Consider the following 27,372-nt stretch of genomic DNA (forward strand, 5'->3'; position numbering starts at 1 on the left):
TTTCTAACACTCTAAAGTTGTTATTCTTGGTTAAGTATATGAAGCCCGAGTACCCCCTGGAACCATCAGAAGTACCCCCTGGGGTATGCGTACCACATGTTGAGAACCTAGGCTTTAGATTATGGTAGGGCGATCATACTATGGCAATGGTAGAGATCAGATTGCAAGGGACATATGTCCATATGATTTTGGACATGCAGAAGATGTCAGTGCTTTACAAATACATAGTAATTTATTCTTTGTTTGTTTTTGTTTCCATTTTTAATTTGTTTATTTTCTTCTTCTTTTTTTTTTTTTTGTTATCAGAAGCATATAAGATATAAAATAAATGCTTTGGCTTTTTGTGTTGTGTGTGAAGAACAGAATGTACCTTTAGTGTTGCCGTAAACAATTTTCTAATATAAAGGCCCATATGCAATTAACTTTTTCTCCTGATTTTGTTCCTATGCGTTATTCACACCTTGTCAATAAAATGTTTTTTTAAACCACCGGCAAGTAAGAAAATACTCAAAATAATTTTTACAGCATCTTTTTACCTTCTGTTCGGTACTTTTAAATTGCAAAGTACTGAAAAGTTATTTTAAAAAGAAGTTTAAAAATGACCTCCTAGGAGAAAATTCAGGAGAAAAGGGTAATTGTATATGGGCCAGTGAGAGCAAAGTCCTCAGACTCGGTGACTGGGCCATATTGTTCTTTGTGGAGCCATCTTATCTTCACTGAACTGCAGCAAAATGAGGAATTTCTTGTAGCTTGCCAGTCAAACCAGTAGGTGGAGCCCTTAACAAATATCATAGTTTTATTTGTGATTTTTATAGATATTGCTGATTGAATAAAATACTCCTTTTGTTTAAACAAAAATCCACTTGCAAGCAATAAACAATAATAAGAACAAATAAAAAAACATTATATTTTACCTTTAAGTTATGTATGCATTTTTTCTTGATTCAGGCTCAAGAACGTCATTAACCTTTTCATGACACAGCGTAGTAGTAATCACAATAACCAGACCATATTTTGAAGTCTAGCATGTGTACTTGGTAATAACTTCTTCCTAGATATCTTTCTCCACCTTTTTTCTGCCTGTTTGTTATTTTAATATTGAAATTGCTTTATTTATTTTTTTAGATAGTTGGAAATTTAATTTTTTTTTTCTAAAAGGGTGGAAATGGGAAAAATGTGGGGAAAAATTTAGCTTTTGCTTGCTTCATGTGGTACAGGTTCATCATTACAAAAACAAATTCAAATATTTTAACAAAAATATTTTCTCCAGGGTATATTTACTTAAAAGTTCACTAAACATGAGTTAATTTTGGTAATTGTGAGTGTGTTATTTGAGAGTATTTTGGAGTAATTCAACTGTTAATATCTTTTATAACTGCTTTGCATATTAAGGCAACATTTTAGAAAGGAAGGCTCTCTTTTAGTCACACATTTTAAGAACTGGTGTTTACATTTATGCTGTTACTCAAGAAAATTCTGACAATATTGGGGAAAAAAAGCAATTTTCTTAATTATTTCCCAGATAATGTTGCCTGGATGAAAGGATATTCATATTCTTATGTTTCTTCCAAGTTATGGAATACTACACGTTGTTCTGTATAATATGAGTCAATGAGGCTGTTTTAAATAAGCATGAGTGTATATTTTATTAATGTGTTGTTATTATTATTATTTGATGATAAAGGTATTTCTGTTGCTGGTATAAAAATGTAACTACAACATACATATTATTTAGTGTAAATTGATTTACTAAACTATAACTAGCAAACTATAAATTATTTAAATTAATTTATTTTTAATTTATTTTGATATTTGACAATTTATAATTTTTCCATATTTTATTTATTTTTTTTAAAAACATTCTTTATTTAAGTATTTACAATGTGCTATTAATGTGTTGTAAATTTTAACATAAAGCTCTCATTCCGCCTCCCGTTTTCTTTTATTGTAAATTGTGGTACATTTGCATTAATTAGGAATGCACCTTGTTTTGTGCCTTGCACCTCCATTTTTTTCAAGTGAAGATGCTAACATTGGCTGGCTGGCTCCTGTAGTTGCAGCAGAGGGGAGTTGGGCAGATTGGCTCTGTGTTAAACAGCTAAAGCTGCTGCCATAAGCTATGAAACACCCAGTTTAATTGCAACTGCATAATTACTCTGTTTACACTTCAGGGCAAAACTGACATTTTTTTTGTCCCTTTTCCTTGATCAGAAAACGGACAGTCAATGGATTTTGTGTTATTAATAGGATCTATTCACACTTGTCAGTCCGAAGCAGAACGCATAATTGCGACTTGCGCAATTTTTCCAGTCAAGCCGATGCATTTCCCTTAGAAGCTACGGTTGAAACGCTTTATACCAACCCACAGTGGACTGTCGGAGCAGACACCACACTGACCGCTCCCGTTGGCCATTGGAGATTTTCAGTAGCTCAGTAGGATCTGAGGCAAAGTCTTTCACTACCTTAATGGCAAGGACAGTGGTGGCAACATGGCAGTATATGGTCCTGCAGCATGGGGCAACTGTGCAGGTGCAAGTTTTGAACTGCATAGACGAGCACTTGCTTCTGCTGTGAAAAACTTGTGCCTGTGTAATTCTCAATTGCGCAGGGGCCACTTGGGGGAACTTCCTGGTTTTATAATTTGCATGGAGGATTTTTAATATAGGGAGCGGGGGGGGGGGGGTGGACCGAGGACAATGAGCAGCGCCAGGACACTTCTTCTACAGAGGTAATCTAGCCCACCATGGGCTTCAGTCATTTTTTGGACCCCAGTTTAGTGGTACAGTAAAGTCTTGGTTATCTGGCCCCAAAAGTGATCGGTTGTTGCTGGATAAGTGTGCTTTTTGGTCTCTTGAGACTCAATGTTAAAAAAGGCTCAGCTAATACAGTACTATATATACATACCATGAACTATACTAAATGTGAAAATACAGTAAATTAAAGTATATTAACCTTGGTTTAGCCGTGGTGGAACCCAGCCTTTAAGCACAGCAGAGCCCACAAACAGCCTAAGAAGTTGCCTGCACCATTGTGAGTACTGCCGACAATTTGTGCTGGTTGGCCGAGACTGCTGCTTAGTAGAGTTCTGGATAACAGGGACACTACTGTACTTTATTACATATGCTACTTCCTGTCCTATGGGAGATACAGAACCCGTGTCATATTTGTATTGTTGTCTCACACTTCCTGTTTCTGTTAGCTTGAGCAGTTAGAATAAATTCCTACAAACTACAAAAGCTTTTTATAGGACAAACATTTTATTTATATTACTCATAATTGTTAATAAACTCAGTTTTTATTTTATAATAATCTGAAGTGAAAAAAAAAGTTAAAAAGAACAAAAAAAGCCCATGGCCATAATAATAACTGTGTAGTTGTGGTATTTTCGGTGTGATGCCAGGAAAGGGTTACTACTAACCTAACCCACAATCCATCCACTGCAAGAGGAGGACTGAGGAGCAGACACAGGCCCTGTAATTGTGCTGCTGGGGCCTTGCTAATGCCTCGCCTGGAAGGATTTGCTGCGGTACAAGGAATATTTTTACATGAGGTGTTTTTGCAATTCTACAGCTCCCCTCCCAGCTGCAGCACAACCCCAGTGACTTGTACATCCCTCCCCCACCAGCAGCAGCAAGGCCAGGGACTGTGTTATGGAGAGAAGAGAGTGTAGTGAGGCAACTGCCAGTAATCACACTCAGTATGTGAGCTCCAGTCAGTGTGGCTCAGTGTGTGTGGGGGTAGGAGACAGGGAAAAACTGCAGCATTCAGTGGGGGGAGGGGAGGCAGTATTACTCACTGCTCCCTGGAAACCCTGTGGCTGTTGCTTTGATACGTTCCCTGGCAGCACATTAACATTGAGCAACTGTGGCCTGCGCCCTGCCGGAAACAGAAGAAGAGAAGAGGAGGTATGGCTGGAGCTTTCACCAATCTCTTGGGTTTTAATAGGGATGTCAGATTATGAAAAGCTGTCCGGCAAGGGGGATTGGAACAGGGCCAGTGCATGCTTTGACCGTGGGGGAGGGGAAGGAGGTGCCATTTTGTAAGCTGTGCCTCTTTTTCTGGATCCTTTAGCTGTGAGATGGACAGTCAGTGTACTGTAGTGAGGTAGGCCTTAGAAATGCCTGGATGATTTAAAGTGGCCATTGAGATTGGAGAACTCCAGGTTGTGCAGTTGCATCCAGCCATCAGCAGATCTATAGATAGTCATAGTACCCAACAAGTGTGTTTGCACTTTGGAAGGTGAGACAGGCCCAGACATTAAAGAGGAACTCCAGTGAAAATAATGTAATAAAAAAGTGCTTCATTTTTTACAATAATTATGTATAAATGATTTAGTCAGTGTTTGCCCATTGTAAAATATTTTAAATCCCTGATTTATATTCTGACATTTATCAAATGGTGACATTTTTACTGCTGGCAAGTGATGTAGCTGCTGCTTGCTGTTTTGGCAGTTGGGAACAGCTGTAAAACAGCTATTTCCCACAATGCAACAGGGTTTACAGACAGGAAACTGCCAAGAGTACGTACTCAGAATTTCTTTGTGGGAGGGGTTTCACCACAATATTAGCCATACAGCGCCCCTGATGGTCTGTTTGTGAAAAGGAATAGATTTCTCATGTAAAAGGGGGTATCAGCTACTGATTGGAATAAAGTTCAATTCTTGGTCGGAGTTTCTTTTTAAGTGTGTGTTTTTTGTCTCTAGTTTTTAAAGTGTATTCGGGCCGAACCTCTGGTCAAAAAGGAAATACTTTCTTAAAGAGACTCTGTATTTAAAAAGTCCCCTTGGGGGTACTTACCTCGGGAGGGAGAAGCCTCAGGGTCCCAATGAGGCTTCCCCCATCCCTGTAGCTGCAGGCAGTCCAGCGCTGGCTCTCCCGAATCCTCTCGCAATCCTCCCCCGACAAGCCTGACAAGGCTTTATTTATTTACGTCGCGGGATCCAGCGCAGGCGCAGTAGTGGCTCTTCCTTTGGGTTAGGCGGAAATAGCCATGCCCGATAGTATCCGTTCTACTGCGCAAACGCAAAAGGACTCGCGCCTGCGCAGTAGAGTGGATCGATCAGGTTCGGCTATTTCTGTCTTAACCGAATGAAAAGCCGCTAGTACGCCTGCACAGGATAGCAGAGAGGTAAATATTTACCTCGCCGCACTTCGGGGGACCCGGACAGGCTAACGGAGGAGGACGGGGGAAGCCTTGTTAGGATACAGAGGCTTCCCCCTCCCGAGGTAAGTATGCCCCAGAGGGATTTTTTTTTTTGTAATTACAGGTTTTGTTTAAAGAGAATCTGTAAGAAAAAAGTGCCCCTATGGTGTACTTACCTTGGAAGGGGGAAGCCTCTGGATTCTGTAGAGGCTTCCCACGGCATCCTCTGGTCCCCTGTTGTCACTCGTGGACTCCCCAAAAATTTCTGACAAGGGCTTGTCAGAAATGTGATCAAGGCCTCGATTCTCTTCAAACACGAGTGAGGCTGTACTGCACCTGCTTGACTATGGCTCCGTGCTGCTGTGCAGACGTAGCTGTGCTCACGCGGGTGCAGCACAGCCCTGGATCTTCTGGAGGGTCCAGGTAAGCGGTGGCTGGAGTGAGGAGGGCCCAGGAAGGCTCTATAAATATCCAGAGGCTTTTCTCTATTTAGGTATTTCATTTTTAGCCCAAGCATCGGTATAGGTTTACTTTAAATTTAGTAAAGTACTCACTTTAAACTTTTAATGCCCAAACAGATTTTTCAGGTGTCACTTTATCACTAAGAAAGTAGCTCCACATAAAGGGATGGGGCTTAGACATACAGTATGAGTGGCATCATGCTGCTAGAACTACTTATAGAGTTCCCACAAAAACATTCTCATTGGGCAATGTGTCCTAGGGGATTGTCAGTGGATGGCCAAAGTGTTCCTTCCTGATCAGATAACAAAATATTTTCATAATACCTAAGTTATATGTGCCTGAACCCAGTTCATTTTCCTCTTCTAGTCTACACCATTATCGTACCAGTGGTGGGTGAGGCTGCATGCTGGGCAGTGCAATAATGGTATCACTGTATTTTACTAATATAAATGCGAAAGTTTGGATGTTTGTTACTCAATCACACAACAATGGCTGAACGGATTTGAATGAAATTTGGCACACACATAGTACATTACCTGGAATAACATATAGGATACTTTTTATCCCCATAACCAAAAAGTGGGCGGAGACAAATACAAATTTCACTGGGAAATTGTAAACGGCAGCCGTTCTTACACTGTTAATGGCAGGGCTCTCAAACTTTGCACAGTTGGTCACTGGGTGACTGGGATTAATATTCAGAAAGGTGGGTGGGGCCTACAAAAGCCAATTAAAATTCACCTATTGATTTTCAAGGGGAATATTTAATTGCTGCCATTCTTGCACTGTTAATGGCACAAGCCTCAAATCTGGTAGAGTTGGTAATTGGGTGACTGTGGGATCAAATTCAGAAAAGGGGGTGGAGCCACAAACAGCCAATCAGATTTGTTTCATTTCAGTGCAAATTATTGATGCCAAAGACCGCAAAGCTCACAAACTAGGTCATTGAGTAATTGTGTGTTAGGGTTAGAGAAAGTGGGTGGAGCCAACATCAGCCAAATACATACCTGGGCAATGCCGGGCCATCAGCTAGTATATATATATAGCCTTAGCTGTCTTCTTGCATGCTATTGTGTTACAGTTCTAAAAATATGAAGGCAAAGGTGCCCACTAAAAATACAATTTCTAATGAACTATCATATTCTCGATACGGTCCATCAGATTGAAAGAAAAGAGCATATTTAATCGATCTACATCACGAAAAAATTCAACTTGCAATTAATTCTTGACCAATTAAGATCATATCTTAATACCATATCTTTAGAGGCTGGATAATGTGCTGGTGAAGAGCTCCGCCTCTGACACAGGAGACCAGGGTTTAAATTCAGCTCTTCCTGTTCAGTAAGCCAGCACCTATTCAGTAAGGAGACCTTAGACAAGACTCCCTAACACTGCTACTGCCTATAGAGCGCGTCCTAGTGGCTGCAGCTCTGGCGCTTTGAGTCCGCCAAGAGAAAAGCGCAATATAAATGTTATTTGTCTTGTTGATATCTATGAAAGAAAAATCAGCCAAGCAGAAACACGACAGAGCTTGTCTGTTTTCATCCAATATAATCTGAATAACCTGAACGAAAATACCATTGTTCACTAAAGATTGGACCAGTAATAGGCACCTTTACAGTAAAGCCCCATACACACGTTTTTTTAAACGACGGGATCGCTCAAGACCAGTCTTATCACCTGAACGACGGACTGTACACATGCCCGATTTGACGTCCGGACGACTGAACGACGGGACGTCCAAACGACCCGTCGTTTAAAAAAATCCGACGTGTGTGTGTGTGGACCTTAAAGGCATAAGTAAAAGTTCACCAACTACAAGCAAGAAATGCAGAATAAAAAGAGTTAGGTGTAATGCCAAGTATGATTGACAACATTTGTGGGATACAACTAAAATATTACATAATGCAGAGGACGCGTTACTGTTAGATACAACAAAGGTCCTGAATGGGCTGTTTTTCATCTGGCAGGAATATAGATCCATAGCCAATACCTTATTATGTATCTTATACTAAATCTTATACTATTTCCACGTTACAGAATGCCACATGAATAATTTTTAAAGGAAATGCATAGTCTATTTTTTATTTTGCATTTTTTTTAAATATATTTATTGTGTTTTTTTTATGATATTTATTTAGTGTTTCGATTTTTGTTGAACTATATGTGTGGATTACGTTGGTAGTTTCCGACATCTGGTGCTAATTTCATGTCAATAGCCCTATTACAAAAATATTTACTGAAGAAAACATTGATGTGTTGAGGGCTTATTCTACTGTATATGTTTGTGTGTGTGTAGGTGTATATACTGTATTATTTTCTTCAAGCGTGCTTTAGGTTTAGAATACCTGTCAATTTTGATTGCTCTGTGTACTCCTGTCAAACCTTATCACATGTGCAGAATTGTATACCCTTTCCACATGACTGGATACTTTATAAATTATTTTAAGAGAATGTATAGTCTATTTTTTATTTTATTTGTATTGTATTGATTTGATTTATTTATTTATTTTCATCTCTTTGTAGTTTGTGAATTACTTAGGTTGTTACCAACATGGTGCAAATATCATGCCAATAGCCCCATTAAAGCCGTAGGATTAGCCATACTATGCCAGGAAAAAAAACACATATATAGGTAGATAAATACTTGATCTACTTACATAATATATGTATTGTACTGTCCACGTTTTGATTTCAGTGAATTTTATATAGTAAATTAAGAGAATTCTGTTTCTGGTGGGGGGCTGGGGGCCCTGTCTTTTGCCCACAGTTTGAGGCTAAATCCTGATGTCATTCTTTCCTTAGCTTTTTTTCTTTTCTCTTCCAATCGCTGAGTCACCTCTGCCTTCCTTGTAAACAGGGGATCAGATTTCAGCTAGTCAGCTAGCCAGGGAAATAAAGGGAAGAGGAGGAATATATTATAGATAAAAAGAACCCCCAGCATGCAACTGTTTGGCAACGGGCTATTAAAGGGCCATTGCTCCTAAAATATGTGATAACTCAAAATCATAACAGCAGAAAAAGTTTTGAAAGTTTTTAATGCAGGATTAGCATCTTTATCACTTAATACACTCAGACCAGTTGCTGTTGGAATTTGATTTTTATGGTGACAATCCCACTTGAAAGGACAACGGAGGTGACATGTTACATGATGAGATAGACATGTGTCCCCTCTATGTCAAGCTCTTCACTGGCTAGCAATTAACCAGAGGATCCAGTTCAAACTCTTAACCCTAACCTACAAAGCTCTCCACGATCTCTGTCCCCTGTACATCTCCTCACTAGTTTCCAGATACCAACCCAACCGCAATCTCAGATCTGCACACAAGCTTCTTTCATCCTCTTCTACAATTACCTTCTCACATTCACGTGTACAAGACTTCTCACGTGCCTCACCCCTCCTCTGGAATGCCCTTTCAGAGCACATCCGCCACTCTCCCACCTTTAAAATCTTTACATGCTTCCTCAAAAAACCACCTTTTCCGACAAGCATATGCTCTAGCTTAGGCCATACACCCTTCAACCTCGCGTCTAGTTTTACTCCTTACTAAATATCCCAATCACGCTCTGCGTGTATATATACTGTGTACTTCCCCCACCTCTTGTTTCCACCCCATTCCTTTAGATTGTAAGCTCGCAAGGGCAGGGCTCTCACCCTTTTGTGTCTTGGAATGTTATTCATTTAATAGCTTGCACTCTGTTATACATTTTAGTCATCATGTTAAATCTGTTATTGTAATCACCAGTTCTGTATTTTGTACCAATGTCCATATATGATGTATATCATTGTCTGTATCGTTATGTATCGATGTTTGTTTTCTTACATTGTGCAGCGCCACAGAATATGTTGGCGCTTTATAAATAAATAAATAATAATAATGTGTATGTACAGTGCCTAGCACACAAATAACTATGCTGTGTTCCTTTTTTTTCTTTCTCTGCCTGAAAGAGTTATAAATCAGGTATGCAAGTGACAGTTTCTGTCCGGGTCGGCCTGGGTCAGACTATAGCATAACCCTCACTGATTAGTAATTACAGCCATAAAACACTTTTCTGTCAGTAAATGGCTTCTGAGAGCAGGAAAGAGATAAAAAAGGGTCAATAATTCATAAATTTGAGCTCTGGTATACTTCAATGAAGGTGCCATTGAGCAGAGGCAATGAAACAGTAAAAACGTAAAAACTAGATTTAAATATAAAATAAAACTGTGGGATATCTAAAAAAAAAGTCATTTTTAGGAGAAGGAGGGTGGATACTATTGTTTTTCTCATCAGTTTATTCTCACCTCGGATGTTCTTTAACCTCCCTGGCGGTAAGCCCGAGCTGAGCTCGGGCTATGCCGCGCAGGAGGATTTCTCAGGGCCTGCTGGGGCGATTCGCCCCATTCAAAGTGCTGTGCGCGCAGCCAGCACTTTGCTAGCCGCGCGCACAGCTCGATCGCCGCCGCTCTGCGGGCAGCGCTGTGGGCTGGATCGAGTGCGCATGACGTCAGGACGTCGGCTGACGTCCATGACATCATGCCGATCGTCGCCATGGCGACAGGAGAAGCCAAACAGGGGAACGCGTTATATACGCGCTCCCCTGTTTGCTATTGATGCCGGCGACGATCGCACTAGAGGGCCACATGCGCCCTCTAGTGGTGTTTCATGTAGCTACCACTCTGGTAGCTTTACATGAAACAAAAAATAAATTAAAAAAAACGATTTTTTTGCCCATTTGCAAAAAAAAATTAACCGCCAAGGAGGTTAAAGAGAACCTGAACTAAAAATAAAAAGTCAAAATAACCATACACAGGTCATACTTACCTCCCGTGTAATCTAATACTCAAACGCTTTCTCCTCTCCTACGTCCCATTTGTTCACTGTGATCAATGGAATTCTCTGTCCTCCATTTTAAAAATGGCCATTACCCCATAACAGCTTCCTGGTCAGCACACTGTTAAACTGTAATATCACCCACTTGAGCCATAGGGAAACATGGACATTACCTTGCACATTCAGCTGTAACTGACAGCGGCTGATATATAACTGACAGCAACTGGTATATTTCAGTTCTGACAAAATATTGTCAGAACTGGAAGGAATCACTGTAAGAAGAACATGTTGAGCTTCTGAGAGGAACTGTCGGTGAAGTTAGTATGTAATATTCATTTGCAGCTACGTCATGTGTTTATTTTAAATTATTGTCCTCGCTTCAGGTTCCCTTTAAGAGTATATTTACTGAGAAAAATGTTGACGTGTTTTCACTTCCTGTTTCCGGGTCCTCTAATGACATGTTTTAGACATGTAGGACAAAACTTATCATATTTTAAAATTAAAACAAATCCTGGAAAACAAAAGGCACACAACATCAGTTATAGATATAAACATAAGAAGTCTGACGAAGGCTCAATATCCGAAAGCTTACTCTTATGTATCTATAAGTTAGCCAATAAATGGTATCATCCTGATTCAAAACTTCTTGCTTTTACTGATGGCTAACACGGTACAATATTCTACTGCTACTAGATCAGTGTTCTCACCGGGCTCTTTTAGCCAGGCGCTCCACCCAGCTACTTTTGGTGAGCACCCGGCTGTCATCGGTTCATCTTTTCCTATGCTATAAGCAGAGTTGGGCACAGAAGCACCAGCCCAGCATTCTCTCATATTGCCCCACCCGGCTACTTTTTCACGCCACCCGGCTACTTTTTCATGCCACCTACCTGGAAAAAAATTCTGGGGAGAACACTGTAGATATAAACAAAACATGCAGTTGTTGTATTTCTAGTGTAAAGCCAGGAAAGGGTTACTACTAACCCACAATCCATCCACTGGTAGAGGAGGACCAAGGAGCAGACACAGGCCCTGTAATTGTGCTGCTGGGGCCTTGCTAATGCCTCGCCTGGAAGGATTTGCTGCAGTACAAGGAATATTGTTACATAAGCTGAGGTGTTTTTGCAAATCTACAGCTCACCTCCCAGCTGCAGCACAATCCCAGTGACTTGTATGTCCCTCCCTCTCCAGCAGCAGCAGCAGCAAGGTCAGGGACTGTGTAAGGAGAGAAGACAGTGTAGTGAGGTAACTGCCAGTGATCACACTCAGTATGTGAGCTCCAGGCAGAGTGGCCACAGCTCAGTGTGTGCTTGGGGCAGGAGAATACTGCATCACTCAGTGGGGGGAAGGGAGGCAGTATTACTTACTGCTCCCTGGAAACCCTGTGGCTGTTGCTTTGATACATTTCCTGGCAGCACATTAACATTGAGCAACTGTGGCCTTCGTCCTGTGAAAGAGGTATGGCTGAGCCTTGCACACCAATCTCTTGGGTATTCATGTGGGTGTCGGATTATGAAAAGTCGTCAGGCAAGGAGGATTGAAACAGGGCCAGTGCATGCTCTGACTGGGGAAGGGAAGGAGGCGCCATTTTGTATGCCTCCTTTTCTGGATTCCTTAGATGTGAGTTAGTAGACAGTCAGTGTAGTGAGTTAGGCCACATCAATGCCTTGCTTAGTGTGTTTTGCCTTCTTAAAACAGAACTTATGTGTTGCTTTTTAGTTGGAGGTCTTTTTGGTTTCTTTTAGTCCCCTATACTTTCCTTGTGGTTTTGGGTCACCGAGCTGCTTGGTTACTCTATTATCAATGCCTGGATGATTTAAAGTGGCCATTGAGATTAGAGAACACCTGATTGTTGCATCCAGCCATTAGAAGATCTATATATAGTCATAGCTTCTGAGCAGCATGGTGGCGTAGTGGTTAGCGCTCTCGCCTTGCAACGCTGGGTCCCAGATTCGAATCCCAGCCAGGTCAACATCTGCAAGGAGTTTGTATGTTCTCCCCGTGTCTGTGTGGGTTTCCTACGGGCACTCTAGTTTCCTCCTACATCCCAAAAACATACAGATAAGTTAATTGGCTTCCCCCTAAATTGACCTCAGACTTTGATACATTCACTACACAATACATACATAGACATATGACTATGGTAGGGATTAGAATGTGAGCCCCTCTGAGGTACAGTTAAGTGACAAGACAATATATACTCTATACAGCGCTGCATAAGATGTCATCGCTATATAAATACTAAATAATAATAATAGCTTCTGTACACAAGCAAGTGTGTTTGCACTTTGGAAGGTGAGAAAGGCCCTGACATTATATGTGTGTGTTTTTAGTCTCTAGCTTTTAAAGTGTACTCGGACTTAACCTCAGGTCAAGAAGCAGATACTTAAAGATAACCATTAAGGAAAAAAGTGCCCCTATGGGGTACTTAACTCGGCAGGAGGAAGCCTTTGGACCCTGATGAGGCTTCCCCTGTCTTCTTCAGTCTTGGGGATCCAGTGCTGACTGCCCCCGAAAATCCATCGATAAGCTTGTAGGTGGGCAACGCAGGTGCAGTAGGGGCTTCAGCATGTGGCAATATTTACCAATCCTTGCACCTGCACAAGCGCAGTACAAGCTTCCCCTCGGGCTCTGGCAGAAATATCCAAGCCCGATTGGGTCCGCTCTACTGTCCAGGCATTTCATGGGGTACCTTGTACTGCACCTACACAGAAGCGAGGATTGGTAAATATTGCCGCACGCTGTTCGCGGGCTGCCAGCGCTGGATCCCTGAGCCTGAAGAGAATGGGGGAAGCATCATCAGAATCCAAAGTTTCCCCTCTCCTGAGGTAAATACCCCCAGGAGCAGTTTTCTTCCACACAGGATTACTTTAAGAAGAGGGAAGCCTCTGGATCCTGTAGAGGCTTCCCACAGCATCCTCCGGTCCCCTGCTGTCACTCCTGTACCCCCCCAAAGATTTCTGACAAGGGCTTGTCAGAAATCTGATCAAGGCCTTGCTCCACTTCAAGCACGAAGAAGGGCGTATTGCGCATGTGCAGATAATCAGAAGAAGAAAAGTTAGATGTGATACCAGGTATCATGAAGGCTGTGGGATACAACTAACATATTACATACTGCAGAAGACACGTTACTGTTGAATACCACAAAGGTCCTTAATGGGCTGTTTTTCATCTGGTTGCAATATAGATCCATAGCCGAAACCTTATTATGTTTGCAAAATCTTATACTATTTCTACATTGCAAAATGCCTTGTGGATTATTTTTGAAGGTAATGCATAGCCTGTTGATTTAAAAAATATATATATTTATTGTGCTTTTTTATTGTATTTATTTAGTGTTTCAATTTTTTTGTACTATATGGTGAATTACGTGGGTAGTTAATGACATCTGGAGCAAATTTCATGTCAATAGCCCCATTACAAAAATATATTTACTGAAAAACATGTTGACGTGTTGAGGGCTTATTTTTCCCGCTGTATATGTGTGTGTGTTTAGGTGTATGTATTATTTTACTCATGCATGTGTTGTAAGTTTAGAACACCTGTCAAATTTGATTGTTCTGTCACCTCCTGTCACATTTGCAGAATTTTGTACCCTTCCCACATTACAAGATGCTTTATAAATTATTTTAAAATAATGTATTGCCTATTTTTTTTTCTTGTATCTGTATTATACTTATTTGACTTATTTATATTTATTTTATTTGTGGAGCACTTGGGTTGTACTTGTTACCAACATAGTGCACATTTCATACCAGTAGCCCCATTAAGAGGAATTTAAACCCAGGATTAAACTTCATCCCAGTCAGTCCCCCTTTCCCATGAAAAATCTTTACCTTTTCTTGAATAGATCGTTAGGCTGGCCTGTATAGCTGAAATTGTAGTTAAACTCCTCCCACAGTGTGATGTCGTGACCATGGTCCTGACAGTCTGCTGTCTGTGAACCTCGTTGCATTGTGGGAGATGCCAAGCAAGCAGCATCTCCCTCTGTGCATAGAACTCTCAGTTAGGGATGCTCATTCGGATTCCGCGGAAATGCAATTTCCGAAATTCCGATCAAAAATTGCATTTCCGCATCGGAATGCAGAAATTGGTAATGTAAGTGCGGTAGGCGGATTTCCGCCGGAAATCGCAGAAATTTCTGCCAACTTTAACATCGATTTTCTCAAAAACTGTAAGGTCTTTTTGAAAACTTTTTTTGCATCTTGTTCACAAGATTCAGTTTAATAAACCCTAAAAATTTGGTGTTTCTAGGCGTTTTGGAGGCTTTGCTATTAACCGCTAAAGTCAGCGGATTTTTACTGTAATGTAAAATGCAGAAAATCTGCATCTGCCTATTTTCTGCATTTTACATTACAGTAAAAATCCGCCGACTTTAGCGGTTAATACCAAAGCCCCCGTAAGTCCTAGAAACACCATTTGTCAGGGTTTATTAAACAGAATCTTGTGAACAAGATGCAAAAAAAAGTTTTCAAAAAGACTTTTTTAGTTTTTGAGAAAATCAATGTTAAAGTCGGGCGGAATTTCCGCGATTTCCGGCGGAAATTCCGCATTGGAATGCGGAAATTGGTAGCGGAAAGCGGAATCGGTAATTGGCAATGGCGGAATGCGGATTTACCGCGGAATCGGAAATTGGCATTTCCGAACATCCCTACTCTCAGTCACGAAACATTCTGCACAGATCACCTGACAGGACTAAAGATGTCGCCACCAGTGATACATTTCAGTATGTAAATCCGGGAGAGGAAAGATTTCACAATAGGCAAACACCGACTAAATAATTTACAAAAGAATATTGTAAAAAATAAGCAATTTTATTCATTATGTTATTTTCACAGTATATTTACTGAGAAAAATGCTGACGTGTTTACAAAACAAAATGTTTATTGCTCTCTCTCACTTCCTGTCTCTGGGATCTCCAGTGACACGTTTTAGAAATATAGGACAATACTTACAACAGTTATAGATATAAACATGCAGTTGTTATATTTCCGGTGTAATGCCAGGAAAGGGTTACTACTTATGCTGGGAATACACGGTTCGTTTTTGCCTTCGTTTAAACCTTCGTTTCGATTGTGCCTTTTGTCCTTTTCGATCCCGAAATAATCGATCATACGGTTAATATCACCACCCACGGTTTCGTTTTTTTTTTCGATTCTGATGGTTTCGTTTTTCCAATGATCGAAGGCTGCAAAGAAACGAAACGAAAATCCCTTTTTACAGGGACGGACTAGCATAAACGAATATATAATCGATCTGAAGAGCCATCAAGCCTACCAATGGCTCGATTAGATGGATAAAGAGAGATAATATCAAACATGTTCGATCACTAGTCGTTCGTTTTTGGGGTCTATTAATCGAAACTATAATGAGATTATGACTATTTTCACATACGTTTTCAACACTCGATTCGTTTACCGAACGAATCGAAGGTTTAAACGAAGGCAAAAACGAACCGTGTATTCCCAGCATAACCCACAATCCATCCACTGGTAGAGAAGGACTGAGGAGCAGCCACAGGCCCTGTAATTTTGCTGCTGGGGCCTTGCTAATCCCTCGCCTGGAAGGATTTGCTGCGGTACAAGGAATATTTTTACATAAGCTGAGGTGTTTTTGCAAATCGACAGCTCCCCTCCCAGCTGCAACACAATCCCAGTGAGGCTCTCCCTCTTCCCCCTTCTCACCACCACCATCAGCAAGGCCAGGGACTGTGTAATGGAGAGAAGACAGTGTAGTGAGGTAACTGCCAGTGATCACACTCAGTATGTGAGCTCCAATCAGTGTGGCCACAGATCAGTCTGTGTGGGTGGAGGAGACGGAAAAATACTGCAGCATTCAGTGGGGGGAGGGGAGGCAGTATTACTCACTGCTCTCCGGAAACCCTGTGGCTGTTGCTCTGATACATTCCCAGGCAGCACATTAACACTGAGCAACTGTGGCCTTCATCCTACTGGAAACAAAAAAAGGGAAGAGGAGGTATGGCTGATTCTTTCACCAAGCTCTTGGGTATTCTGATTATGAAAAGAGGAGGATTGGAATATAGTGCATGCTCAGAAGGTGGGGGGGGGGGGGGGGGAGGTGACATTTTGTATGATGGCCCTACTTTGCTGAATTCGTTAGCTGTGTCATAGTAGAGAGTAAAGGTGCCACTACAGAAGCCAACGACGGGTCCGCCGGACCCTCCCGCTGGGCGGACTTTCAGCAGACTGTAGTGCGTGTGTACGCACTGTCGGCGGATTGATAAGGCTGTTCCTGAACGATCCGCTCGGCGGATCGTTCAGGAACAGCCTTATCAGTCTGCACTACAGTCTGCTGAAAGTCCGCCCAGTAGGAGGGTCCAACGGACCCGTCGTTGGCTTCTGTAGTGCGTGTGTACGCACCTTAAGTGTGGAGAGGTAGGCCACAGAAATGCCTGGATGGTTTTAAGAATGCGTGAGGTGGAAAAATGCATTTAAAACAATTACCTCAATGTATTCCTAATGCCCAACAGTGGCGGCCCACGTCCTCTGTCATTACCCCCGTAGTGCAATCACCAACGCTTTATGCGGAGGGTGCTGTGATTGGAGAAATGATCCTTATGAGGTTTCCTGCTGGGTCCTCTAAACTAGACTAACGCCGTGTTTCTGCTATAGTGTTACGAATCTTAAAATGTGAAGGTTAGGCAAAGTAAAAGATGAAAGGTCATGCGCTACAAGCAAGAAATGCAGAAGAAAAACGTTAGTTGTGATGCCAGTTATCATAATGGCTGTGGGATACAACTAACATATTGCAGAATGCAGAAGAAACCTTACTGTTGGACTCCACAAAGGTCTTGATTGGGCTGTTTTACATCTGGTAGCAATGTATATTCATAGCTGTTGCATGTTTGCAAAATCTTATACTATCTCCGCATTACACAATGCCATGTTTTTTATATTTTGCATTTTAAAAATATATTTATTGTGTTTTTTTTATTATATTTATTTGTTTAATGTTTTGATTTCTTTGTACATACAGTACAGCGTGGATTACTTGGAAAGTTTGGCCTCGTTCACATTGCTAATGTCCGTGTGTCCCTCCGCGTTGGCCGGTTTTTGAAGCGTTTTTTTTTTCGATTCCAGGCGATTACCTGCGCGCTGTTTTTTTTTACCGTTTTTCTAATCGGTTTTGCCGAGTGATTGCGGTTTTTCACTTCCTGACGTCAGCCAGTCAGGAAGTGAACTCTTTGATCCGGAGAGGAATAAATACAATGTACATTTCTGATCTTACTCAGAGATACACACCTAGCCGCTCACTCCGCTCCTCCAATGAACTTCGCCTGACCGTCCCCCGCATCACCCAGTCTCATGCATGCCTCCAGGACTTCTCAAGAGCCGCTCCAACACTATGGAACTCCCCATCTCCACCCATTAGAGCAGCCCCCTCCTTCAACACCTTCAAGAAGGCCCTCAAAACTCACCTTTTCACTCTGGCCTACCCCCCATCACAAGTGCTCTAAACCCGCAGCTGAACTCTGGTCCGTACCTTTCATGTCCCTACCTCTCCCTCTAGATTGTAAGCCTTTGGGCAGGGTACTCCTCCTTTTGTGTCCTACCTGATCATGCACCTCCATTACTGTGCACCCATGCTATGCATCTGAGTGAACCTAACTTGCCTAATCTTCATGCTCCCATCCAGTGACTGACTAAGCATTACCTTAAAACCGCGAACCCAATCGCTGCACAAAGCGATTTTGTGAGCGTTTGCGTTTTTCCTATACCTTTCAGTGAGGCAACATCGCCTCATAAATGGCTCAGGCACCACTTTTCTGACCTGAACACGGACAGAAAGTTTAAATCTAAACTACACTATAGAGAAGCCTGATGTAGCCGCTTTCAGGGCGTTTTTGAAAAAACGCTTGCGCTTAAAATTGGCCAAAACGCCTCTGGTGTGAGCGAGTCCTTACTGATAGTATGCAAATAGCCCCATTACAAAAATATTTACTGGACAAAATTGTTGACGTGTTCAAAACTTATTTTACCAGATATATTAAATGTACAAATAGTATATATGGGTATACAGTATGTGTATGTATTATTGTAGGGTTTAGAACACCTCTCCACATTACAAGATAAATTATTCGGTACTTATCCGTTAGCCGGGCGCATCCGGCAGGTGGCGCTAATTACTATTCCCCCTCCAGGCCGACATGGATAGTAGGGAAAGATGTAACTCTGGTGGAGTTTTGTCGCCACCTAGAGGATGCGCCCGGCTAACGGATAAGTACCAATTATTCTTTAGGCATATATTTTATTTTATATTTTTTATTTTTTCATTTGTATTGTATTAATTTGATTTATTTATTTTCATTTTTTTGCATTTGAGAATTACTTACAAATTTCACATCAATAGTCCCATGCAAACTATATTTACTGAGAAAAATGTTGACGTGTTTACAAAACTAATTTTTCATCACAATTTTCATTTCCTTACTCTGGGGCCTCCAATGACACTTTTTAGAAACCTAGGACAATAATTACATTATTTGTATTAGGGGTTAACTATTTCTGTTCTCCGTTCTCAGTTTATATGATTTTAAATTGAATACAAATCCTGGAAAAACAGTTATTTCCGGTGTAATGCCAGGAAAGGGTTACTACTAACCAGCAATCCATCCATTGGTAGCAGAGGACTGAGGAGCAGACACAGGCCCTGTAATTGTGCTGCTGGGGCCTTGCTAATGCCTCGCCTGGAAGGATTTGCTGCGGTACAAGGAATATTTTTACATAAGCTGAGGTGTTTTTGCACATCTACAGCTCCCCTCCCAGCTGCAGCACAATCCCAGTGACATGTGCGTCCCTCCCCCACCAGCAGCAGCAAGGCCAGGGACTGTGTTATGGAAAGAAGACAGTGTAGTGAGGTAACTGCCAGTGATCACACTCAGTATGTGAGCTCCAGGCAGTGTGGCCACAGCTCAGTGTGTGTGGGGGGAGGAGACGGAAAAATACTGCATCACTCAGTGGGGGGAGGGGAGGCAGTATTACTCACTGCTCTTAAGAAATCCTGTGGCTGTTGCTTTGATACATTTCCCTGACAGCACACACTGAGCAACTGTGGCCTTCGTCCTACTGGAAGGAAACAAAGGGAAGAGGAGGTATGGCTGAGCCTTTCACCATTCTCTTGGGTAATAATGGGAGTGTCAGATTAAGAAATTAGATAGATAGATAGTGGGGGAGGGGGAGTGGTGCCATTTTCTAGGCTGTGCCTCCTCTGCTGGCTTTATTAGCAGTGAGATAGTACATAGTCACAGAGGCCTGCTCAAATTATGATGATTTAAAGTGGCCATAGACATTATATAATAATTGGATGGGCAGTCACATCTTACCATAAGCAGATATTTATGATCATAGTTTTATTACCCAGACAAGCATGTTTACAGTTTGGGGCAGGGCTGCGGAGTCGGAGTTGAGGAGTCAGAGCAAATTTGGGTACCTGCGGTCAGAGTCGGTGGTTTCACAAACTGAGGAGTTGGATGATTTTTGTACCGACTCCACAGCCCTGGTTTTAGGGCAGGAAGGCGGGGGACCCAGGCATTGCTCAGTTTCACTTTGTCTTGTGGAAATCAGCAGAAATCGGAGAAGATTAAGGGGTTGATTCACAAAGGTTACTTATTTTTCATCTTAACTGTAAGGAGTGCTAATGCATGAGATAAGCAAATAAGGAGAGATAATTCATGAGATTAATAGATAAGGAGAGCTAAACCATGAGTTATGTCAATTAAGGAGAGCTAAACCATGAGTTATGTCAAATAAGAGCTTAACCATGAGTTACGTCAAATAAGAGCTGAAACATGAGTTATGTCAAATAAGGAGAGCTAAACCATGAGTTATGTCAATTAAGGAGAACTAAACCATGAGTTAAGTTAGATAAGGAGAGCTAAACCATGACTTATGTCAAATAAGGAGAGCTAAACCATGAGTTAAGTTAGATAAGGAGAGCTAAACCATGACTTATGTCAAATACGGAGAGCTAAACCATGAGTTAAGTTAGATAAGGAGAGGTAAACCATGAGTTGAGTTAAATAAGGAGAGGTAAACCATGAGTTAAGTTAGATAAGGAGAGGTAAATCATGAGTTAAGTTAGATAAGGAGAGGTAAATCATGAGTTAAGCCATTTAAGGAGAGATAAATTGTGAGTTAATAAATAAGGTGAGATAATTTAACAGAAAAGCTTTGTGAATCAGGCCCTAGGTGATCTAACCATACCTCTAAACCCAGAGGGCCGAGAGGAGTCTCCATACATATTAGAATGTCACCAATCTATGTGAAGTCAGATGATTTCACCTCAAATCTATTGTCATCTATAAACCTTTCAAAACAAAAAACACAGAAGCGCTCCAATCTGCCATACCTTCATGCAGGGTTCAGTGGGTGACCCCAGAAACAATATGATGAGAGGTTTCCAAACCACTTCTGCTCTGCTATCTTGAGAATTTATGTCACTTCATTTTGAATACACTAGTTGTCCCCCTATAGACTTGAGAGTTTCATTGGATGATCCAGTTTCATTCAACCCGACCAGGCCTGTGGAGTTGGTACAAAAATCCTCAGACTCCTCAGTTTATGAAACCACTGACTCCAGGTACCCATAAATTGCTTGACTTCTCGACTCTGACTCCACAGCCCTGCTTTAGACACATTGGGCAAGTTTTCGCCTAGGTGATATTTTAACACTTTATCAGTAAAATGCCTTAAAGAGAATCTGTACTCTAAAATTCTTACAGCAAAAAGCATACCATTCTATTCATTATGTTCTCCTGGGCCCCTCTGTGCTGTTTCTGCCACTCTCTGCTGCAAACCTGGCTTGTAATTGCCAGTTTTAGGCAGTGTTTACAAACAAACTAACCAGCTTGTGATAGGCTCACATAAGCAGAGTGTGTGAGTCATACAGAGCCTGCAGGGGGCCTTGAGAGGGTGTGTATAGCTTCTATCCAATCACAAGCAGACCTGCACATTCCAGTCTGACTGCCTCAGCCCGACAGAGCAGCCGACAGAGGAGAGAAGATTAGATCATATAACATAGATAATACAGTCACTGTGCAAGTAGGAACGGCTGCAGTAAGCCAGACCACATTAGAACAGGTATAGGAACTTATAGGATGGAAGAAATAAGGCTGAAAATGTTGTTACAGAGTAAGCCACCAACGAGCAAGAAAATAATCAGAATAATTTTGACAGTACCTTTTCACCTACTAATTGGTACTTTTTCAATTACAGAGTGCAAAAGTTATTTTAAACAGATGAAAACTTATCTCCTAGGAGAAAACTTAGAAGAAAAAGTTAATTTAATAAGGGCTTGTTTCCATGCAGTGCAGAGTCCCGTGGCTCTGCGCTGCGCGTCACTCCCGCTGGGGGGGGAGCCTTGCGTTCCCATTCATTATACTGAATGGGATCCTGGGCTTAAAGTGAACCTTAACCCTGTAACTAAAAAAAGTTTCACTTACCTGGGGCATTCCCAAGCCCCCAGCAGCTGTCCTGTGCCCTCTCCGCTCCCGCAGTGTCCTCGTTGCGGGTTAGTTTCCCATCAAGTGCAGGAAGGCGCTTCCAATTGACAATAGAAAAAAATTACATAAATAGTAACCTATAGTTAATTATGCATAGGCGTAATTTCTTTCTACCACTACCGGTATTTATATTTTGTGTATACCATTGTTTGTATAACTATGTACCCCATGTTTTGTTCTTACTCTGTACAGCGCCACGGAATATGTTGGCGCTTTATAAATTAATAATAATAATAATCTTCATAGTTTCTGGATGGTGGTGTTGAGCGGTTCCCCTCATTCTAATACTTCTGTTTTGTTCTGTCTATTGATGGTCAGCATTTCATGCCTTATATTTATATCTTAAGAATTTGTCTGTTTTTTTTTTATCTTGTATTGCAGTCATACTTTCTACAGCTCTTAATGTAATTTGTATTTTAGGCACTGCTGGCCTATCAGACGGAACCTTGATTTGAAGCAAGGAAGCTAAAATTGAGGCATAACTGGGAAAAAAGGTATTTTGCTTACACTCTCTCCACTTTACAGAATGCAATGTGATTTATTTTTTTCTAAATAAGTCTTTATTGGAAATGTTTAGATTACAACAACAACGTATAAGTAACAAAAAGAAAAAGGAAAAATTGCAGATCGTACATTGGTTACATGAGGTCTTAACAACAAGGTAGGTTCAGAGTCCTGGGCAGATAACCAATAATAGTCCTTGGAGAAGCTGCGAAAAGTGTTAGATAAGTGGTCCAGAGAATCTCACAGCTCATGGGTTGGGACTTCTGTGTGACAAGAGATAATGAAAGACTACATATTAACCACTTGAGGACCTAGGGCTTTCTACCCCTTAAGGACCGGCCACTTTTTTTCCATTCAGACCACTGCAGCTTTCACGGTTTATTGCTCGCTCATACAACCTACCACCTAAATGAATTTTGGCTCCTTTTCTTGTCACTAATACAGCGTTCTTTTGGTGCTATTTAATTGCTCCTGCGATTTTTACTTTTTATTATATTCAGCAAAAAAGACATGAATTTTGGCAAAAAAATGATTTTTTTAACTTTCTGTGCTGACAGTTTTCAAATAAAGTAAAATTTCTGTATACATGCAGCGCGAAAAATGTGGACAAACATGTTTTTGATTAAAAAAAACCCATTCAGCGTATATTTATTGGTTTGGGTAAAAGTTATAGCGTTTACAAACTATGGTGCAAAAAGTGAATTTTCCCATTTTCAAGCATCTCTGACTTTTCTGACCCCCTGTCATGTTTCATGAGGGGCTAGAATTCCAGGATAGTATAAATACCCCCCAAATTACCCCATTTTGGAAAGAAGACATCCCAAAGTATTCACTGAGAGGCATAGTGAGTTCATAGAAGATATTAATTTTTGTCACAAGTAAGCGGAAAATGACACTTTGTGACACGAAAAAAAAAAAAAAAAAAGTTTCCATTTCTTCTAACTTGCACCAAAAAAAAATGAAATCTGCCACGGACTCACCATGCCCCTCTCTGAATACCTTGAAGGGTCTACTTTCCAAAATGGGGTCATTTGTGGGGTGTGTTTACTGTCCTGACATTTTGGGGGGTGCTAAATTGTAAGCACCCCTGTAAAGCCTAAAGGTGCTCATTGGACTTTGGACCCCTTAGCGCAGTTAGGCTGCAAAAAAGTGCCACATATGTGGTATTGCCGTACTCAGGAGAAGTAGTATAATGTGTTTTGGGGTGTATTTTTACACATACCCATGCTGGGTGGGAGAAATATCTCTGTAAATGACAATTTGTTAATTTTTTTTACACACAATTGTCCATTTACAGAGTTATTTCTCCCACCCAGCATGGGTATGTGTAAAAATACACCCCAAAACACATTGTACTACTTCTCCTGAGTACGGCGATACCACATGTGTGGCACTTTTTTGCACCCTAACTGCGCTAAAGGGCCCAAAGTCCAATGAGTACCTTTAGGATTTCACAGGTCATTTTGCGGAATTTGATTTCCAGACTACTCCTCACGGTTTAGGGCCCCTAAAATGCCAGGGCAGTATAGGAACCCCACAAATGACCCCATTTTAGAAAGAAGACACCCCAAGGTATTCCGTTAGGAGTATGGTGAGTTCATAGAAGATTTTATTTTTTGTCACAAGTTAGCGGAAAATTGATTTGTATTGTTTTTTTCACAAAGTGTCATTTTCCGCTAACTTGTGACAAAAAATAAAATCTTCTATGAACTCACCATACTCCTAACGGAATACCTTGGGGTGTCTTCTTTCTAAAATGGGGTCATTTGTGGGGTTCCTATACTGCCCTGGCATTTTAGGGGCCCTAAACCGTGAGGAGTAGTCTGGAAATCAAATTCCGCAAAATGACCTGTGAAATCCTAAAGGTACTCATTGGACTTTGGGCCCTTTAGCGCAGTTAGGGTGCAAAAAAGTGCCACACATGTGGTATCGCCGTACTCAGGAGAAGTAGTACAATGTGTTTTGGGGTGTATTTTTACACATACCCATGCTGGGTGGGAGAAATATCTCTGTAAATGGACAATTGTGTGTAAAAAAATCAAAAGATTGTCATTTGCAGAGGTATTTCTCCCACCCAGCATGGGTATGTGTAAAAATACACCCCAAAACACATTGTACTACTTCTCCCGAGTACGGCAATACCACATGTGTGGCACTTTTTTGCACCCTAACTGCGCTAAAGGGCCCAAAGTCCAATGAGCACCTTTAGGCTTTCACAGGTCATTTTGCGGAATTTGATTTCCAGACTACTCCTCACGGTTTAGGGCCCCTAAAATGCCAGGGCAGTATAGGAACCCCACAAATGACCCCATTTTAGAAAGAAGACACCCCAAGGTATTCCGTTAGGAGTATGGTGAGTTCATAGAAGATTTTATTTTTTGTCACAAGTTAGCGGAAAATGACACTTTGTGAAAAAAACAATACAAATCAATTTTCCGCTAACTTGTGACAAAAAATAAAATCTTCTATGAACTCACCATACTCCTAACGGAATACCTTGGGGTGTCTTCTTTCTAAAATGGGGTCATTTGTGGGGTTCCTATACTGCCCTGGCATTTTAGGGGCCCTAAACCGTGAGGAGTAGTCTGGAAATCAAATTCCGCAAAATGACCTGTGAAATCCTAAAGGTACTCATTGGACTTTGGGCCCTTTAGCGCAGTTAGGGTGCAAAAAAGTGCCACACATGTGGTATCGCCGTACTCAGGAGAAGTAGTACAATGTGTTTTGGGGTGTATTTTTACACATACCCATGCTGGGTGGGAGAAATATCTCTGTAAATGGACAATTGTGTGTAAAAAAATCAAAAGATTGTCATTTGCAGAGGTATTTCTCCCACCCAGCATGGGTATGTGTAAAAATACACCCCAAAACACATTGTACTACTTCTCCCGAGTACGGCGATACCACATGTGTGGCACCTTTTTGCACCCTAACTGCGCTAAGGGGTCCAGAGTCCAATGAGTACCTTTAGGCTTTACAGGGGTGCTCAAAATTTAGCACCCCGCCCACTTGCCAGGACAGTTAACAAACCCCACAAATGACTCCATTTTGGAAAGAATACACAACAAGGTATTCCATGAGGGGAATGGTGAGGTCATTGAAAATTTTATTTTTTGTCACAAGTTAACGGAAAATGACACTTTGTTAAAAAAAAAAAAAAAAAAAAAAATTCTGCTAACTTGTGACAAAAACTAAAATCTTTTATGAACTCACCGTGCACCTCACATAATACTTTAGGGTGTCCTCTTTCCAAAATGGGGTCATTTGTGGAGTCTGTCCTGGCATTTTAGGGTCTCTGCAATCATTACATGTATGGCCAGTATTAGGAGTTTCTGCTATACTCCTTATATTGGGTATACAAGTAATGCACTCTGGGCTGAAAGGAAAAATGAACGGCAAACATACCTTGCTCCACATCAATGGCAGATCTTCCTCCACATCAATGGCAGTGATAACCTCAGGAGAGAGACACCCCGTGCCACCCTGCACTCAGGGTGAGCCACCAACTTATGTGACTGGGCCTCAGAACTTTAGTATACAGCATTATGCCTGTAGGATACAGCAATATGCCTGCCAATAGAGATGACTCTGTGTGGCATTAAAGCATCATCATAGGCCCAAATCACATATAAACCGGGGGTGTCCACACTCAAGGGAAATTCAAACATGCCGTCTTATATCGCCAACCCAGGACAGATCAGCAATATCAAGCATGGAAACCGATCCTTCTTCCCATTTTTATGCTTACCCGTTTGGTCTTCAAGCTTACCTCTCCTCTCCCTGCGACAATGTGCGAAAGACCACTGAGTGTGTGCCTACTCCTGTGTCTGGAGTTCCCTAGGTTCTAATAGTGTACCTGCTCGTGGTACCTCTCAAAACACGGCCCTACGCATAGACCAGGCTGGTCAGGACAGCGGGGACAATAATAAACGGTGTCACTCCTTGTTCCAGCCCTGCTGCAGACACGGCAACGTTTTCTTCGGATGCGTTGACCTGGGGCACACGGAAGCTGATAGGCGTAATGCCTTCCATGCAGTCGGCTAGTTGCATCTGGGGGGGGGGGCCTGGCACCTCCTGGATACAGGATGTCCATAATGATCTCTTCCTGAAATTGGAGGAAAGATCCAGTTCTCCCAGCCTTACTGTAGAGAACAAAGCTGTTGTAAACTGCCAATTGAATCAGATAAAAAGACACTTTCTTATACCAGCGTCTTGTTTTCCGGGTAACTAAATAGGGCGCTAACCTCTGGTCATTGAAGTCCACCCCTCCCATGTTGACATTATATTCGTGGACGACAAGGGGCTTTTCAATGACCGCAGTTGCCCGTTGAATTTGGACTGTCGTGTCTGTGTGAATGGTGGACAGAAAGTAAACGTCCCTCTTGTCCCTCCATTTCACCGCGAGCAGGTCTTCAGTACGCAAGGCGACCCTCTGCCCCCGTAAAAGTCTGGTGGTAACGAGCCGTTGGGGGAAGCCCTGGCGACTAGGCCGCGCAGTGCCACAGCATCGGATTCCTTCTAACTTTAAGTGCTGAAAGAGGGCCACACTTGTGTAATAATTGTCCACAAAAAGATGGTACCCCTTCTGGAACAAGGGTGACACCAAGTCCCACACAACCTTTCCACTGCTCCCCAGGTAGTCAGGGCATCCGACCGGCTCCAATTTTGAGTCTTTTCCCTCATAGACCCTAAAACGACATGTATAGCCTGTGGCCCTTTCACAGAGCTTATACAGTTTCACCCCATACCGGGCGCGCTTGCTTGGGATGTACTGTTTGATGCCAAGGCGCCCGGTAAAGCGTAAGAGGGACTCGTCTACGCAGATGTTCTGTTCAGGGATATAAGCATCTGCAAATGTTGATGACAGGTGGTCTATGAGGGGCCGAATTTTGTGGAGCCGGTCATAAGCAGGGTGGCCCTTTTCATGACAGG

At 41.8% G+C, this 27,372-nt stretch overlaps 1 protein-coding gene across 5 annotated transcripts in view; it reads left to right on the forward strand.

Annotated features, from left to right (window-relative positions):
- The window catches only part of CCDC71 (coiled-coil domain containing 71), a 161,088-nt gene that overhangs the window by 36,690 nt on the left and 97,026 nt on the right, over positions 1–27,372 (forward strand). For 2 of the 5 annotated variants that reach the window (XM_068252624.1, XM_068252622.1), the window contains exons 1-2: positions 16,321–16,391; positions 22,357–22,430. The gene's annotated coding sequence lies outside the window, so the exon portion shown is untranslated. Of the gene's footprint in view, positions 1–16,320; positions 16,392–19,509; positions 19,528–22,356; positions 22,431–27,372 lie in introns of those variants that run through there. The other 3 variants (XM_068252627.1, XM_068252623.1, XM_068252625.1) reach the window with 2 other exon arrangements.

Source organism: Hyperolius riggenbachi, chromosome 9 (assembly GCF_040937935.1).
Source record: "Hyperolius riggenbachi isolate aHypRig1 chromosome 9, aHypRig1.pri, whole genome shotgun sequence".
NCBI lineage: Eukaryota > Metazoa > Chordata > Amphibia > Anura > Hyperoliidae > Hyperolius > Hyperolius riggenbachi.